We start from the raw sequence: 15,549 nt of genomic DNA, 5'->3' as shown, positions 1-15,549 counted from the left end.
GTAGAGTCCTTGCCTTGCATGCATAAGGCCCTGGGTTTGATTCCTCAACACCACATAAGCAGAAAAAGCCAGCAGTGATGCTGTGGCTCAAGTGGTAGAGTGCTAGCCTTGAGCTGAAGAGCTCAGGGACAGCGCCCAGGCCCAGAGTTCCAAACCCCATAACCAACAAAAATAAAAAATAAAATGAAATAAAGCAGCTTCTTCTCCTCCTCCTCCTCCTTTTTTGATGCCAGTATTAGGACTTGAACTTGGGGCATGGGCACTGCCCCTGAGTTTTTTCACTCAAGGCTGGTGTTCTAAGCCACAACTCCACTTTTGGCTTTTTGGGGGTTAATTGAAGGTAAGAGTCTTCTGAACTTTCCTGCTTGGGCTGGCTTCACAGTGATTCTCAGATCTCAGCCTCTTGAGGAGCTAAGATTACAGGGGTGATCTATTGGCACCAGGTACTAAAGCTTCCACAAACAACATCCTTCATCTACACTTCACCTGTTCCTCAACCCTCAGCATCTCTCCCAGGGCAGCCTTCCCACCTGGGCTCATCAGCCTGAGAAGACCACAAAGAGCCTTTCCATGTGGTCTTTTGCTGGTGCAACTTCCCATGGGAAGGAATGAGGATCCTAGGGATTCCTGAACATCCATGCAGCTTTCTTTCCAATAACCACACTGTTGAATAAACCAAGGTGCCCAAAAACTGGTGAATATAGAAATTATGAATACGCATATTATCATAGTTTATATCATATATACACATACATGGAATACATATGTACATGCATGCATGGAATATTCCTGTGACATGAAAAAAATAAAATGATGTCATTTAACAAGAAACTGGGGTGGTAAAAGAGGCACCAGAAAATCAGCCTTGTGGAACACATGGGTCCTGGGGCTTGAACTCAGGGCCTGGGTACTGTCTTTAGAGATTACATTTACAGAAGAGATGGCTGCTCTAAGGGCTTTTCATTTACACCTAAAGCAAATGCTTTAAGTAAATGAAAAGGTCCACTAGGAATGTCCTTCATAAATTCCAAATACAAGGAAATGTTTCCATGTGCAAAGGAACTATAAAGAATGAAAGTGTAAATGACATTATAGGTGTGTTTTGAAAATGGTTCTTGGGGCTAGGGGCATAATTCAAATGATATAGGGCCAGCCTAACAAATACAAGGCACTGGGTTAAAATCCTACTACCACCCAAAATAAATAACTAAATATTTTAAAAAATAAAGACACTTTCCAACTTAACTGAATTTCACAGCATACTAAAAAAAACCCCACATATCATAACCAATGAGGACTTACACCAGGGATATAAGAGAAATTCAGTATGTGAAAAGGAACATATGTCACAAGAATAGACCAAAGAGGAAAATCCCATGAGAATATCAACTGGTGTAGAAAAAGTTTGATGTTAATCAAATTCAATATGCTTCCATAATAAAAATACTCAACAAGGCCTCGCGCCAGTGGCTCACACCTGTAATCCTAGCTACTCAGGAGGCAGAGATCTGAGGATCGCGGTTCAAAGCCAGCCCCAGCAGGAAAGGCTGTGAGACTCTTATCTGCAATAAACCACTCAGAAAACCAGAAGTGGCACTGTGGTTCAAGTGGTAGAGTGCTAGCCTTGAGCCGAAAAGCTGAGGGACAGACATCACCCAGGCCCAGAGTTCAAGCCACATGACCGACAAAAAAAAAAAAACACAAAAAACAGCCTCCAAAAGAACAAAATATTTTGGAACAAATTGTACCAAGGAACACTGTTTTAAACATGCTAAAGTTAAGCTGGGCACTGGTGCTTCCTACTTGTAGCTACTTAAGTAGGCTAAAATCTGAGGCTCATGGTTCAAAGCCCGCCCATTGTACTCATAATCTGATGCTTTGTATTCATAATCTGACTTGTTGGATTAAAACCTTTTTATATAACTACTTAAAATATCAAAGAGGGAAAAAAAAAACAGATGGAAAGCAGGGTGCTGGTGGCTCTCCCCATAATCCTAGCTACCAGGAAGCTGAGATCTGAAGATCATAGTTCAAAGCCAACCTGGGCAGTAAAGCCCATGAAATTCCTTTTTCTTCTTCTTCTTCTGTCAGTTGTGGGGCTTAGAACTCTGGGCCTGGTCGCTGTCCCTAAGCTCTTCAGCTCTACCACTTGAGCCACAGTGCCACTTTCAGTTTTCTGGTGGTTAATTGGAGATAAGAGTCTCACAGTCTTTCCTACCCGGGCTGGCTTTGAACGGTGATCCTCAGATCTCAGCCTCCTGAGTAGATAGGATTACAGGCGTGAGCCTCTGGCACCCTGGCCCATGAAATCTTATCTCGAATTACCTTCAAAAATTCAGAAGTGGATGGCGCTGCCTTTGTCCCCGCGGACTCTGGGCAGTGGTTTGGGACGAACCTGAACCTCTGGTCTTGAGGCCCCGCTAGGACTTCCCCGCAGCGCGGCCACAAGCTCATGTTTGGGGTCGGGAGTGAGGAGACTTTTCAGAGGCTGCTCTCCATAGGATTGTTCACTTTGTCAGCCGCACAAATCTACATCATCGTGACTGTCCAGCTCCCTGCATCTGTAGGCTACTGCCTGTAGAAACAAACATTTTAGCATATAATTTTGAAAATGCATCTCAGATATTTGAGGATCTCCTAGCAAGGTTTGGTTATAGACTGCCTACTGAAGGTTTAAAGGGTTTTTTGATTAACTCAAAACCAGAGAATGCTTGTGAACCCAGAGCACCTCCACCACTCAGAAACAATTCATCTGGCACTTTCATTGTGCTAATTAGAAGACTGGACTGTAATTTTGATATAAAGAGCAGAAGGAGGGTATGAGGAGGGGGAAGGACTGTTGTGTATACTCTAGCACCGAGAGAAAAAAGAAGTCACATCTCACACTTGCCACTAGGAGAAAGGGCAACTTTGTTGAAGCATGCTCATGATGACCCTTGAGTGACAGGAAAACTGGAGAAGGTTTTAAATGCACAGAGAGTAGGCTACAAAGCAGCCATAGTTCACAATGTTGAGTCTGAGGACATCATTAGCATAGGATCCAAGGACAGTAAGTACAGTTGATGTGTTAAAGAAAATTGACATTCCATCTGTCTTTACTGGTCAGTAAATTCCCTGAAAGATAAGTTCACATAAGAGAAGGGGAACTGCATTATCTTGGTTCCTGAATTTAGTCTTCCTTTGGAATACTATCTGATCCCCTTGCTCCTCATCCTGGGCATCTGTCTTATCTGGATAGTCATTTTCAGGATCACAGAATTTGTCCGGGACGGAGCTAGAAGAAACAGATTTCGTAAAGGCCAACTCAAGAAACTCCCTGTACATAAAGTCAAGAAAGGAGATGAGTCTGATGTCTGTGCCATTTGTCTGGATGAGTATCAGGATGGAGACAAGCTCAGGATCTCTCCCCTGTGCCCACGCTTACCACTGCAAGTGTATAGACCCTTGGTTCACAACCACAACAACAACAGCAACAACAAACTGTCCTGTTTGCAAGCAAAAAGTTGTTCCTTCTCAAGGTGATTCAGACTCTGACACAGACAGCAGCTGAGAAGAGAACGAAGTATCAGAGAGCACCCCTTTGCTCAGGCCATTTGCTTCTGTCAGCACCCAGGCCTTTGGAGCACTGAGGAAAGCGCACTCCCAGCAAAACATGACTGAGTCCTAGAATACGACAATGAAGACACCGATAGCAGCGAGGCTGAGAACAAAGGTAGTGACCACGGTGTTGAGGTCCAGTTGCAGCCAGGTGAACATGATAACAACATAGCAAATACTGTGTGGCTCAGGTGGTGATTGGTTTACTGTCTTTCAAATGTTTATTTAGGTATATAACTTGGTTTTCTGCGCCCTTTAGCTTACTGTAGAAATAACTTTTTTGCTATTCTAACTTCATCAGATGACAAACAGGCTTTCACCCCATACTTCATTTCACTAACAAGTGACAGAAGGCTGCTACAACTCAGGCATCATATTAATGCTTTGAGGGTCAGATGCACTCAGACATTTTTGTTAAAGCCTCAGTACAGCTTGTGATGAAAGCCTAGATTACAGTATGCACGGTGCGTGTTACACAGGAAGTCAGTGCCGTGGCCATGTGGCGTGACCTGGGCCAGCATACCTCTATAAAGTCACCTGGAACTACAGAGAGGGATACTTGTTCTGCTGTTTGCCCAGATTTCCATCATTACTGAGGGGCAGCAAGGTAATTTCATGCTTTCCCTCTTATCAGCCCTGCAAAGAAAAGAAAAGCTGCCTTTCTCAAGTCATCTTATCCATATAGGAAAGATCTGCAGTTAGTGTAGATTTCAAAGTTATCTTTTTTTCTTTCAGTTTTTACTGCTGCAGGGTCATGTAGAATTTGACTCAGTGGTTAAAACACTGTCTGAACTTTAGGCACAGATTTCATTGTCCTCAAGGATTTCTGTTGTGATCAGAGCAATAACAAGATGCTGCATGTGAATTCCACATGTCAGTAGCTGATAATACTCGGATCATATGCCTTTTAATAAAAGAGCACCTTCTGCTAATTAGCCCTGCTAGTAAACTAGGTACAGAGGAAATTACTCAAATATTGGATTTGGAAGTAAGTGCTGCTTAACATTTAATGTATTGGATCAATTTATTATGAAAAACTAAATTATACATTAGTGTAACTATGTAAAAAGTACTTATGTAGGGCTGGGAATATGGCTTAGTGGTAGAGTGGCTTGCCTAGCATGCATGAAGCCCTCAGTACCACATAAACAGAAAAAAGGCAGAAGTGGTTCTATGGCTTATAGAGCACTAGCCTTGAGCACAGAGAGGTTGAGGGACAGAGCCCAGGCCCTGAGTTCAAGCCCCAGGACTGGCAAAAAAAAAAGTGTATAATCAAAATACTAAGGATTTTTATCTGGCCTTGAATGAGGGGAGACGAATGTTAATAAATACGTTTTCCACTCTAAACAAAAAAGCCAAGACAAAACGATATGGCTCAAGTTGTATAGCACTAGCCATAGTGCAAGCATGAGGTCCTGAAGCCAAGCCCTGGACCAGCAGAGAGAGAAAGAGACAGACAGACAGAGAGACAGAGACAGACAGAGAAAGACAGAGAGAGAGGGGAAGAAGGGGAGGGAGGAGGGAGGAAGGGAGAGAGAAATAGGGGAAGGAAGGGAGGAAGGAAGGAAGGGAGAAAGGAAGGAAGGAAGAAGGAAGGGAAGGAGAGAGGGAAGGATGGAGGGAGGGAGGGAAAGAAACAGATTGAAATATAACTTTATGTTGACTAAATTGACTATAAGAAAAACAAACCAAAATGAAACAGAAAATTGTAAAGATGTGGAAAAATTGGAATCCTCATGCAGTTATATGATAACAATGTAAAATGGCACAGCCATTGTATAAAATAATTTGTTCCACAAAAAGTTAAACATAAAATTCCATATGACTCAACAATTCCACATACCCCAAAGAACTGAATAATAATAATTCCAGGAAGCACAAAGGTAAGCAATCCCAGTGTACCTCAGATGTATGGATAAACAAATCTAGTTACAATGGAATTGTTTTCAGCCATAAATGAGTATTCAGGATGAATCCTAAAAACAGTAAAATAAGTGAATTAAGTCAGATGCCAAAGGAAAAATAGCATATGATCCACTTTTGTGAAATATTCAGATAAGCAACTTCACTGAGACAGAAAGTAGCATAGAGTTTACCAGGGGCTGAAGGGAGTTGAAGAAGGAGGTATTGCTTAACGAGTGCAGAATTTCAGTTTGGGGTCATGAAAAAATGTCAGAGTAAATAGTGGAAATGATTGCACAACATTGTGGATGCAGTTCATACCACAGAGCTGTGCATTTAAAAATAGTTAGAACACCCATGCATCTGTAGCTCCTGTCTGTAATCCTAGCTTCTCAGGAGGCTGAGATCTGGAAGATCACAGTTTGAAGACAGTCTAGGCAGAAAAGTTCTCTAGACTCCATCTCCACACAATAACCAACAAAAAGCCATATTGGTGGCTAATTGCAGGGAAGTAATAAGTTTCAAAACAATTGAGTAGGTTTGCAGATGAAATAGGATTCCCATGGGCTGATCACTATGCCAGCCAAGAGATAGGTCCATGGGAGGAAAAATACTGTTTTCTCTACTTGGTTTGTATTGGAAAAGTTCTATTATAAAGAAAAACAGGGACTGAGAATGTGGCCTAGTGGTAGAGTGCTTGCCTAGCATACCTGAAACCCTGGGTTCGATTCCTCAGTACCACATAAACAGAAAAAAACAGAAGTGGCTCTGTGGCTCGAGGGGTAGAGTACTAGCCTTAAATTCTGACCAAATGCACATGCACTCACTCTGTTTCTCTCTACAGGGTTGTGTTGCATGGATGCTTTTACACTTCTAAAGCTGTTTTCTGTTTGACCTGTACTCACCTTCTATATGGGCATAGCTCTACCAAGAGGTGTGGAGTCAGGATGACTTTCCTGTGAAGTGAGTCTGTTAGCCAGATAAAAAGGGAGTAGGAATTTTTTTTAACAGAGAACAGAATAGACTAGCATGAGCCAAGATACAGAGGCAAGAACCCATGGGTGATTCAGGGACCTATTTACCCAGAAATGAGATCTGAGGCTTCTCACCACAAACCTCAGTGAGAAGAAATGAACTGAAGGGGTTAGAGGGAACTCAAGCCTTCAGCACATTGGTCCAGTCCTGCTCTACTACCACCTAGACATCTTTAGGTGGCTACATGAGCAATATCCAGGAAAATGCTTGAGAGAAGAGGGGCCTAGGGCTGGGAAGGTGGCTCAGTGGTAGAGTGCTTGCCCTGGGTTTGATTCCTCAGCACCATATAAGCAGAAAAAGCCGGAAGTGATGTTGTGGCTCAAGTGGTAGAGCCTTGACCTGAAGAGCTGAAGGACAGCGCCCAGGCCCAGAGTAACAAGCCCCATGACCCGAGAAAAAAAAAAAAAAAAAAGAGGCCTAGTGGTGACTAGCCAACTGGTTTTGTTGGTGGTTGTTGGTAGTGGTAGTGGGGCTTGAACTCAGAGCCACGGTGCTATACCTGAGCTCTTTTGCTCAAGGATAGAGCTTTGCCACTTTGAGCCACAGCTCTACTACTGATTTTCTGGTGGTCGCATAGACTTTGCTGCCTAGGCTGGCTTTGAACTGTAATCCTCAGATCTTAGCCTCCTGACTAGCTAGGATTACAGGCATGAGTCACTAGCATCCAACCTAGACAACTGTTTTCAAAGATTCTGTGACATTCTTATCTCTGATTAGCCACCAAAAAAAAAAAAAAAAAAAAAAAAAGCCAGAAATGGAGCAGTATTAAAGTCCAGAGTTCAAGTCCCAGGTCTGGCAAAAAAAAAAAAAAAGAGATAAGATGATTTAAATAATATTGTATATACAATTAGGAACAGTAGCTCAGGCCTATAATCCCACCTTCTCAGGAGACTAAGACCTGATAAATCACTGTCCATAGCCAGCTAGGCAGAAAAGTCTGTGAGTCTCCATCTCCACTTGAGCAGCAAAATGCCAAATTGGAGGTGTGACTCAAGTAATAAAACACCACCCAAGAGCAAGAAAGCTAAGTGAGAGCCCCCTACTAGCAGACAAATAGACAGACAGACAGACAGACAGACAGACAGACAGACAGACAGACAGACAGATAGATAGATAGATAGATAGATAGATAGATAGATAGATAGATAGATAGATAGATAGATAGATAGATAGATAGATGGATAGATAGAAGATAGTTGAGACTAAGAAACACCCCTACCACAAAGGAGCCAGAACCTTTGATGGCATCAGTACACTAGAGGATTCCTACCAAAAGAGCTAGCAGAAAGCAGGAATGGAGGCCAGGATGCTAGTCCCCTTCCTGAATGAGGACCCTCTGGCTGCTTAATGAGCACCTCACATTCTGCAAAGTGAGAGGACCCCAAATCTATCCTGAAGAGCTTCAACATTCAAATGCCTGTTTCAGTGTTGCCCCTGTAATAAAATAGCTGGGTACTGTTTTCCTAGACACAATACAAGTAGAACTTTTTTATTTTATTTATTTATTTATTTATTTATTTATTTATTTATTTATTGTCAGTCATGGGGCTTGAACTCTGGGCCTGGGTGCTGTCCCTCAGCTCTTCAGCTCAAGACAAGTCCTCTACCCCTTGAGCCACAGTGCCACTTCCAGTTTTCTGGTGTTTTATTGGAGATAAATGGACTTTCCTGCCTGGGCTGGCTTTGAAACGTGATCCTCAGATCTCAGCCTCCTGAGTAGCTAGGATTACAGGTGTGAGCCACCAGTGAGTGGCCAAGTAGAATTTTATTGACCATTTTTATGCATTTCAAAAAAGCCCCTGAGGTTTCCTCATAGTTGAGAGAGAAGAAAAAAAAGAAAAAACTGCAACATGATTAGAGATTCTTTATGAACTCCAGGCTCACAAAGCATACAAAAACCAAAACAAAAAGTCACAAAATGTAAAATAAAAACCTGCTATTTTCCATTTCTTGGAGTTCATTTCAATAAACATTGTTTTATATGATCATATGCAAATAGCAACTGAGCCCTTGTGATCTTCTTTTGAGACTATCCTCCTTTGGTCTCAATGTGTGAATGCTTAGTGTCTTATTTAATTTGTCATGTACAAGTGTAATTTTTTGTCTCTTACCATCCATCATGTTTACTTTTAGGCTTATAGGCACAGTCTAATTACTACCAATGAGGGAAACCATGCATCCTGTGTTTCTTTGGGTCTGGTTTACTTCACTTAAATAATTTTTCCAAGTCTTTCCATTTCCTTACAAATGAGCCATTTCATTCTTTCTGATGGAAGCATAGAATTCTACTGTGAATGTATACCACATTTTCTTGATTCATTTATCCATTGAGGGGCATCTGGGTTGATTGTATATCTTGGCTATGGCAAACAATACTGCAATGAACATGGTTGTGTTGGTAGCTTTAGTGTGGCCTGGTTTGTGGTCAATTGGATAAATGCCCAGAAGTGAAATTGCTGGGCCATAGGGGAGCTCTATGTTTAGTCTTTTGAGAAACCTTCATACTGCTTTCCAAAGTAGTTGAACAAGTTTACATTCCCACCCTTTTGGCACATCCCAACCAGCATCTGTTCTTCTTATTCGTTTTCTTGACAATGGCCACTCTAACTGGGGTGAGGTGGAATCTCAATGTTGTTTTGATTTGCGTTTCTTTTATGGCCAGAGATGTTGAACATCTCTTCATGTGTCTATTGGCCATTCTTACTTCTTCTATGAGGTGTGGTTGTTTCTTTGAGGATTTATTTTGGGGAGGTTTAATTTTTTAATCTCTAATAGATATGGAGCCTTTGTCTGATGCATAGTTAGTAAAGATCTTCTCCCATTCTGTGGGCTTCCTATTTATCTTGCCAGCTATGTCCTTTGCCATGCAGAAGCTCTGCAGTTTGATGCAGTCCCATTTACCCAGTCTTTCTTTGATTTGTTGTGATTCTAGATCATTACTTAGGAAATTTTGACTCTTGCCTAGGAGCCCTAAATGTTTCCCCTAACCCTTCCTTTCAGTTTTCTGCATGTATATAGCCAATTTGAAACAGTAGAATCTTTAGGAGGGGAAAGGCTATGTGTGGTTGTTCTTGTCTGTAATCCTAACTACTCAAGGCCAACATTCTTGAGACCCCATCTCAACCAATAAAAGGTGGGCATGGTGATATGTGTCTGTCCTCTGAACTATGGGAGAAATACAAACAGGAAGATGGCAATCCAGGCTATCCTGGGTATAAGTGTAAGACCTTATTTGAAAAATGAATAAAATAGGGCTGGGATGTAGCTCAGTGGCAAAGCGCTTGCCTAGCAAGTGCAACGTCCTGGGTTCGATCCCCAGTACCAAAAAAGAAAAGACAAAAAAAAAAAAATACAGTTAAAAAAGAAAAATGAATAAAATAAAAAGGGCTCAAGTTGTAGAATGCCTCCTAAGAAGCAGAAAGCTGGGAGTTCAAACTCTACAAACATTAGAGAGAGAGAAAGAGAGAGACAGAGACAGAGAGTCAGAGAGTCAGAAAGAGTGAGAGATGGGGACCATTAGGAGGTCATTTGAGGCATGTCTTTGAAAAGGACATGGGGACCCTGGCCCTTTCCTGTTTCTCTCTTTGCTTTCTGCTTTGTTTTATTTTTTGTCGGTCGTGGGGCTTGAACTCTGGGCCTGAGCACTGTCCCTCAGCTCTTTAGCTCAAAGCTAGCACTCTACCACTTGAGCTACAGCGCCACTTCTGTCTCTTTGCTTTCTGGCCACAGGGAGATGAATATGGCTTCCCCATCACATGATCCACTCATGCTGTATTGTCTTGCTACAGGCCTAAAACAACAGAGCCATGTGACCATGGATTGAATCCTTTGAATCTGTGAGACAAAATAAACCTTTCTTCCTTATAAATTTGTTTCTCTCAGGTATTTTGTCATAGCAATGGATAGCTGACTAACAAAGTGTTCGTCAGCCTTGCCAGGAAAACCCTAGGCCAACTAGGGGCTTTCTGAGGAGTCCTTGGGTTCTCAGGTAATGAATTATAATATATGCTTAATTTACTTAGGGTTACTGTAACCTGGACTAGCAAAAAAGAAAAGAAAAGAAAAAAATAAGAGTCCAACCTCAGGAACGCAGCAAGTTAAATGAACAATTGCTGTTTCTTGGTTTGTCTCCAAACTCTTTCTGTCTGTACCCTCCTCCCCACTTCAAGGTCCCTAGTTGTCTGAGTGTTTTGTGAATTTTTGTTTTGTTTTGTTTTTGTTTTTAAGGGCAAAAGATAAAAATTTCCCTGCTGCTAGCTCCTGTTGTCCTGGCTACTTCCCAAATTTCATGCTGGCACACAACTAAGCTCCAGGGACTACCCTTCTCTGTTTGCAGGGCTGAGAGGGAGTGGCAAAGCCAGGTGTGGTCTGACCTCGGGCTTTCTCCCAATCCCCTTGTAAGGCTGGGGGAGGGTGGCAGGACAGCTGCCCAATGGCACCAAATATTCAAATGTTCCTTGCAAGATTCCTCGGCCCTCCATGAGGATAGGATGGAGGTCTGTTGGGGATGCTCTGCAGGCACAGACCAGGGACTTTGTAGAGCAGGGGGAAGTGAAAGCCATGGGAACTTGGGCAGAGGGAAGATCTGAGCTGAGGTCCACTCAGCTCCCATGCTGTGCTAGGCAGGCCATGGCAGCAAGGACATTCACACAGGTCTTTCCTAAACAATTACGCATCCTTTAGGGCTCAGTTTTACTTAGCTTGTTACTTTCTTTTTTTTTTTTAATTTTATTTTATTTGTGAACATACTGTACAGAGGAGTTACAATTACGTGGGCAGGATAATGCGCTTGTTACTTTCTTTTCCATCCTTGTACCTAGGCTTCAAGCTTTTCCAGGTTAGAAAGTGATTCCAAAGGCATGATACCATTTGAAATCAAAGCCATCCCAGTAACCAGAATGTGTTGAAGAAGAACTCCCAGGCCTGCAGGGAGATGTCCATTCCATCTATCCACAATCATCAGGAAGAGACAATAGGACCCATGGATAGAGAATTCCACACTCACAGGCTAGGTCTTCAGTCACTCCCAGAATGAAGGTCCCCATAGGCTGTGGGAAAGAAACATAGCTGATGTAATCTTGCCACGTCTCCCTCTACCTCCCTGGTATGAAAGGAAAAATGCTTTCAAGGCCTCTACAAAGGCCTCCAGCTCAGACACCAAGGGGTCACTGGTATCAGCCTTGCATTCTAACCCCTGTTCTCATGTCTCCTGGCTCCCACCCAAAAGGTGGAGACCCTTCCATAGACCATTGAGTCATGGTAGAGGAAATGCCAGCACATGGGAGTGGGGCCAACTTGCCTCACTGGCTAAGAGCAGAGTTAGGCTTGGACAATGAGTCTATCCTGAGGTTATCACTGTTTAACTGGCTATGGGTTCTTCCTGCCCAGCTCTGGGTAACAGACCCAGCAGCTGATGCTGGGTGGAGACAAACTTTTGAGACCTGAAGCTGGGGTGTGGGATTGCTGAAGCTGGGGTGTGGGGCTGCTGATGACCTCTGGAGACAACATGCCAGAAGGAAATGGGAGGCTGAGGAGAATAACACAAAGACATTGATTTCAATCTGTTGTCTTTCTACAAAAATAACCAAATGCTGCCCAGCATTGGTGGCTCATACCTGTAATCCTAGTTACTCAGGAGGCTGAGATCTGAGGATCATGGTTCAAAGCCAGCCTGGGCAGGAAAGTCTATGGACTCATCTCCAATAAACCACCAGAAAATGGGAAGTGGTGCTGTGGCTCAAGTGGTTGAGCACTCACCTTGAGCTGAAGAGCTCAAGGACAGCTCCCAGGCCCAGATTTCAAACAAACAAACAAACAAACAAAAACAACCAGAAAATGTCCACTGGATTTAGAAGAAATGCAAAAGAGATTTAGGTGAAATACAAAAGAGATTAAATGACAAAAATATGCTGTCAGAGAGAGTAAGCACCTCCCTAATGACTTCCACAGTGGCTGAACTAATTTTTCTTCCTGATGGGCTCCCTTTCCTCTACACCCTGCGTCTTCACTAGCATTTATTATCTTCCTTGCTTCCTCCTTCCCTCCCTCCACTCCCTCCTTTTCTTTTCTGTTTTGGCATCTCTTGGGTTTGAAATCAGAGTCTCATGCTTGCTAAAAAAGTGCTCTACCACTTGAATGACACCTCTAACCCTTTTTGCTTTATTTATTTGTTTATTTATTTATTTAGTCAATCCTGGGACTTGAACTCAAGGCCTGGGCACTGGCTCTGAGCTTCGTTTGCTCAAGCCTTGCATTCTACTACTTGAGCCAGAGCTCTACGACTGGCTTTTTTGATAGTCTATTGGAGATAAGACTCCCACAGACTTTCTTTCCTGCTTGGACTGGCTTCAAACCCCAATCCCTAGATAACAGCCTCCTAAGTAGCTAGGATTACAGGTGTGAGCTACTGGCTCTCAGCTTTGTTTGATTTCTTGATGATACCCATTCTGACTGGGGTGAGATGGAATCTCAGTGCTGTTTTTATTTATATTTCCCTGATAACATGTTAAACACTTTTTTATGTGATTAGTGCTCATTTGTACTTCTTTATTTGGAAAATGTTTAGTTCATTTGCCCTTGTTTTTTGAAATTTAATTTTTTAAGTTCTTTACAACATCTGGAATATATCCAAAATAAATAGTTGGCAAAGATCTTAAGCACTGTATTGAACAAGAGTAGTGAGACTGTACACACTTGTCTCACTCCTGATTTTAGAGGAAATGTTTTCAGTCTTTTCTGAACTCAATATATTGTTAACCACAGGCTTGTCATGAATGCCATCTTGATTATATTGAGGAATAAGCCTTTCATATCTATTTTTAGGGCTTTTATCATGAAGAGATTTTAAACTTTGTCAAATGCCTTTTCTGTATATATTGAGACAACAGTAATATTTGTCTTGGTTCTTTTCATTAGCTCTATGACATTTATTGATTTGGATATGTTGAACAGTCCTTGTATCCTTGGAATGAGAAAAAACCTTATCTTGGCATATATTCTTTCTAATGTGTGCTTGAATTTGGTTTGCAAGTTTTTGTCAAGAATTTTTACATCCAGGACATTAAGGACATTGGTCTATAGTTTTCTTTTTGGTTGTGTTCTTATCTAGTTTCATAGACTGAATGGGAGCATTCCTTCCCTTTCAGTTTTATGATTAGTTTGAGAAACATTGGTCATATTTCTTTTTTAAAGTTCTGGCAAAATTCATCAGTGAATTCAACTGGGCTTTTCTTTATTTTTCAAGGAATACATAATAAACAAGCTAGGTAACATATGCTTATCTAATATTAATTTTTACATTACTGCAAATTAAACAAAACATACTGCTTGCTGGCCCTGCTTTAAGTGGATACTCTCAGTGCCATTTAAAAAATACTGTAACTACAATTTCACAGTGTCAGAATTTGAATAGGTGGTGAGTATTCTCTCTTTTTAGATTCCTTTGAAAAACATTTGAAGCTTGGGAAAAAGCTCCACATCTGTATTCCTCAACATCATCCTGTAGTTAAGATTCAGATATCGGAGGCTTCAATTCAACCTTTTAGAGAGGACAATCCAGCTCTCACGAGCTCATCAACCAGTAGAATGTTGGTGGCAATCACAATGCAGGAGTGAAGAAACTGCTTCATACAATAGTCGTCCCATATGCCTACCTCTGCTGCTACCATTGGCTCACCTGTGTTCAAGTCCACACCCACAAGTTGACCAGATTCTGAACGTCCTGCTTGAATTTTAACTAACATTTCCTGAAGGTCAAAACCAGAGTTCTGGGTAAGAACCTTGGGAATAATGAGCAATGCATCAGCAAATGCCTGGATTCCATGTTGGGCCCTGCTTTTTATGCTTCGTTTGTATTTGATCAGAGCCTCAGCCATTGCCACTTCTACTGCATCAGCACCTGGCACACACAGTGATCAGTAGCATTTTTGACAGCCCTTAAGCATCTCTTATTATATCTTTGATTTGAGTGTATGTGCGATTATTTGGTCCTTTGACCAATAATGAGACAGAACAGGGATTGTTACATTTCTCAATAAAGATGAAATTCTCTTCGCCCAATGTATACTCATAAGCAAGTCCTGTGTGTCTCAAACAGTCAGGATTTAAGATTTAGAGTTACCCCACCACAAGCGAGAGTCAGTCTCTCTGTATTTCTTCTTTTAGCTCTGCTTTTGCATGAGCCTTCTTTTGCATGAGCATCTAAGGAAAACAAGTTAATTGCCTTCCAGTTAATAACAATAAACCCTTTATCTATATCTCCACAAACTTTCCTTTTCAGTTCTATTAATTTTTTAACTTTATCTTCAGTACATTTTCTTTCAGCTTTTACTAGTTTTTCTCTATCTTCTGCACTCTTGTAGAAAAATCCAGGATTCATTTCTGTTCTTTCATATCTAATGACACATCACATGTGAGGATGTATGCATTTTCTACTCTATTCTTCATGTCAGGATGCTGTGTCCCATGACCCAAAACATGTCCTTTTATTAAGCTTGTGTCCGTTTCAGATTTATGTTTCATTTTTATGATCTCAACCATGAACAAGTCAATAGACTCGTCTCTTTTGTTAATGGCCAAAATAGAGCCCACTCTAGCCTCTGCTAAGACATCTGCTCGTTCAGCATGAACGTTAGTAGGGAGAGATTTTCTGTCCCCTTCTGTAAGTGTTTCCCTATCTGCCTCTCTGTTTACTTTGATTTGTTCCAGTAATGGAAGGGCCTTTTCCTTTGCAGCTTCAAAACCTTCAGTGATGATTCTGAGATGAAGCTCCTCAGAAATGTAGAGATCTGCCTGCTTCAGCAGCTCTCCAATGATAAGGACGTTGGAAGTTGTACCATCACCAGTTGTGCCATTGTGAGCTACTCTTGCTATTACCGAGGCTGCTGGATTCTGAATTAGCATCCTGTGCAGCAGCATGTTGCTGTCTTTAGTCAGCGTGATGTCTCCGGTGCCAGAAATGAGCATCTTCACCGTGCCCTTGGGCCCCGGGTTGGTTCTTAGCACATCTGTGCCCAT

The 15,549-nt window shown here is 41.9% G+C and overlaps 2 pseudogenes; one reads left to right on the top strand and one right to left on the bottom strand.

The window, feature by feature from the left end:
- The first annotated feature begins 2,452 nt into the window (after nt 1-2,452).
- LOC138823107 (E3 ubiquitin-protein ligase RNF13-like) lies at nt 2,453-3,795 on the top strand (annotated as a pseudogene).
- A 10,271-nt stretch (nt 3,796-14,066) lies between these two features.
- On the bottom strand, nt 14,067-15,549 carry LOC138823106 (T-complex protein 1 subunit zeta pseudogene; annotated as a pseudogene).

Source organism: Dipodomys merriami, unplaced genomic scaffold (genome assembly GCF_024711535.1).
Source record: "Dipodomys merriami isolate MVZ:Mamm:240054 unplaced genomic scaffold, mDipMer1.0.p SCAF_12, whole genome shotgun sequence".
Taxonomy (NCBI): domain Eukaryota; kingdom Metazoa; phylum Chordata; class Mammalia; order Rodentia; family Heteromyidae; genus Dipodomys; species Dipodomys merriami.
The sequence above is the reverse complement of the archived record's forward strand: the minus strand, read 5'-3'. Positions and strand labels throughout refer to the sequence as shown.